We start from the raw sequence: 3,562 nt of genomic DNA on the forward strand, positions 1-3,562 counted from the left end.
ATACATACTATCCACTTTACAGAGATATTGAGGCAATAACTTTATAAACCATAAAGCTTTGTGGAAATAGAAGCTGTTTTTATTTATGTTGGCAGCTGGTGGCACAGAGTGTATATATAGAAGCTGAGAGAATTATGGAGACTTGAGTTCAAATTCAATATCAGATAATTAATAGCTATGTGATCCTGGGTAAGTCTCTTTAGCTCTATCTGCCTCAGTTTCCTCTTTTATAAAACAGATAATAATAGTATTTACTTCCAGAGCTTCTCTGTTGTGAGGATCAAATAAGATAATATCTGTAAAGAGCTTTGTAAACATTTAAGTTCTTGGTAAAATGCTAGCTATTATGATCATATCTGTCTTTCAGAGACTGCTATGATAATGGAGATGCTCCTTAGAGAGGGAAGTATTTTTCAGGTCTGTTACTGCTTATTAAGCAATTGAGGCAGCATAAGGTAATGGATGGAGAGCTGGCTTCAGAGCCAGGAAGTCCTAGATTCATGTCCTTCCTTTAACAGATACTAGTTATATGACCCTAGGCAGGTCATTTAATCTCTCATTGCTTTAAGCAACTCTGCAGAATAGGCACAATCTAAACTTGGAGGGGATATTTCTTCATTGGGGGCAGCTACATGGTACAATGGATAGAGCACTCAGCCTGTAGTCACAAGTATCTGAGTTCAAATCTGAACTCAAGACATTTACTATTTGTGTCTAGACAAGTCATTTAATCCCAATTATCTCAGTTTTCTAATCTGTAAAATGTCTGGGGAAGCTGAAAAATAGGAAATCACTTAAAGGTCTGTAATCTCTGTCTTAGGAAGATTCTGGCAACTGCGTGAGGGATATTCTGAGGAAAAGAGAAAGTAGAAAATGGAAAAAAAATTGGATGCTATTACAATAATCTTAGAGTTGATAAAGACTTGAAAAAGAACAGTTATCAAATGACTAGACAGAAGGAAATTGATGTGAGAGATATTGTAGAGATAGAAATGACAAGACTTGGCATCTGACATTGTATATGGATAAAATACTTGAAGAGTTAAGGATAATTCCAAGGTTATGAAAGCAGATGACTGGGAAGATACTGATGCCTCCAACAAGTATAAGAAAGTTTGGAGGGGGATCCAATTTCTCTTTTGGACTTGTATTTGAAATCACCACAAAACATTCAGGACATGGCCAATGAGCAACTGATGATGTGGGAGTGTAGTTCAGATGAAGGATTAGGCTTAGACATCCAACTATTAAAGCTTAAAGGCACACTAAGACTTATATGGATTTGGCAGTCTGCATAGAGACGAAAATTAGACCTATGTATATAGATGAGATCATCAAAGGAAAGTGTGTGGCAAAACAATAAGTATCCAAGTAGAAGCTGAGTAATCACTTTATAAGGGAATGATTGTTCTTAATCAATTGTTAGATTACATGACTTTTGAGTGTCTTTAAAATCAAAGATTTCATAGAATCCTAAACATTTAAAGGAGGAAGGATCCACTGAGTCTGATTGTCTTTGTTTTTCCTTCTGCAAGCTGACCTTTATTATCTTGGTGTCTTCTGGTCACATCTTTGCCATGAGGTTGGCCAGACCTATCTGGGGAGGACACTGGAGCTGTCAGTGCCAAGGTATTTTACTGTACATCACAGGAACAGGGACTGAAGGGCCTGTCAGTGAGCATAAGCAACACCCTAATTTCCAACTACTAGCTCTAAAAATATCCTGCTCGCAATAGTCTAAGGAAGCCTCACCGGGCTTCCTATTAATTGCAATGTAAGTAATTACAGTGTCACTGAGATAAAGGTCTCTGACAGAGGAATAAGCAGTGAAAGCTGATGAATTCTTAGGAATCAAAGCACCTATTTATTATTCTTCACTTTTTCTTCTTTGTACCAATCATCTTATTAATGTAATGTATTGCTACAGTCACTAGGATGCAAAAAACAATAACCTGGTGTATATTCCATAATAATAACTACATTAAATCAAAATGACCTAATGAAAAGTAAGAGATGCTGTGGGAAGCTCTGGGACCATTACAGTCTATGGAGATTAGTGTGGTCCTGGAGGAAACATGGATTTAGTTATCATGTATTAATTAGTTAACAAATGATTCAGTATTTATTAAATGCCTACTATTTGCCAGGTGCTGTAGTAGGCACTGGCGATTCAGAGACAAAGAATGAAATAATCTCTACTCAATGTGGGTTCGTGTTCTAATGTAGAAGACAACAAAGACAAATATATGTACATACATCATAAATGTAAAGTGAGTAAATACAAAATGTATTATAGACAAAATCAATATCCATCTCAGCCATGGTGAGTCTTTTACTAGGGTAATAATAACTGTGACTCTCCCATGTCCTGCAGGAGGCTCCTAAGGCCCTAGCAATAGAATGCTGTGCTTTAAACAATGGAAATGGTTTGAATGAGACTAGCCATGCTTTCTCTCTTTCTTGTTATGTTTCATTGGGTATAGCAAAGATGATCAAACCAGAGAGAAAGTATTCTTTCCATAACTATATTTAGTTTACCATACAAAATAAAATAAGATAAAACAAAAAAAAACCTTTATAGCAAGTCTTAAGCAAATAGGAGTTGGCAGCTCCCAAAGACCATGAAAAGAAAGTTTTCACTATCTTCAAGTGATTTGTTGGATAATTATTCATCAGTGTATATGACACTAAAGAAAATGTGTTGATTTCTTTTTGCCTACCCTAAGAACTTAGGATTTTTCTGACTTGCAGCTGAACCTTCCTGTATAAGGCATCTTCTATCAGACTGTGAACTCCTTGAAAGTAGGGGCTTTTCTTACTTTTCTATTTGTTCTTCCACAGTGCTTAGCATAGTGCTTTACACATTGTAAGCACTGAAACTATTTTCCTTTACTTCTTCATTTATTAATTCCTTAGTCACACAGGGAAATTTTAATCCATTTTAGAAACTTGGTTTCTGAAAGCATCTCCAGTTGCCTTTAAAAAACAGATATTCTTCATTAACTGTGACCTCCAGCTCTTGAGTTCTCCAAGATTCAGTCTTCAAATGCAGCAGAGTCCAGGACCTTCCCACTATCTGCACTGTTAATTATCATCTTGACAGGATGTATGAGTTGAGCCAAGAGAATTCAGGTATTCCTTTCTTGCCTCACCACAAGCAACAATGGCCAGTCCTAGCTCCCAAAGATAAATGATTTTCTTCAAATGTAAGCATGATCCAAACAGAAAGAACAGGTTAACTTATGGCTGTGTTTGGGAAGGGTCAAATATTCTATTGGAGTTTAGAAATGCTAAACACAAGAAAAAGATCAGAAAGGAATTCCTTCCTTACTACCTTTGAGCTGCCTTACTCTAGCTTGACAAGATTATATTTAAATGTTGGCAGATTATTTCTGGGATATAGCTATGAACACATTTTAGTATCTTTCAAGTCTCTCCACATATGCCCTGGAAACAGTCCATGAATGCTGGTAGATAGCTACTACCTGTATATGAGTCCTTAAAACATGTTAGTCTTAATTGGAGTTAGATGACAAAGATGTTATGAAAAAAAATGTGAGCA

The sequence above is a fragment of the Antechinus flavipes genome, chromosome 1 (genome assembly GCF_016432865.1).
Source record: "Antechinus flavipes isolate AdamAnt ecotype Samford, QLD, Australia chromosome 1, AdamAnt_v2, whole genome shotgun sequence".
NCBI lineage: Eukaryota > Metazoa > Chordata > Mammalia > Dasyuromorphia > Dasyuridae > Antechinus > Antechinus flavipes.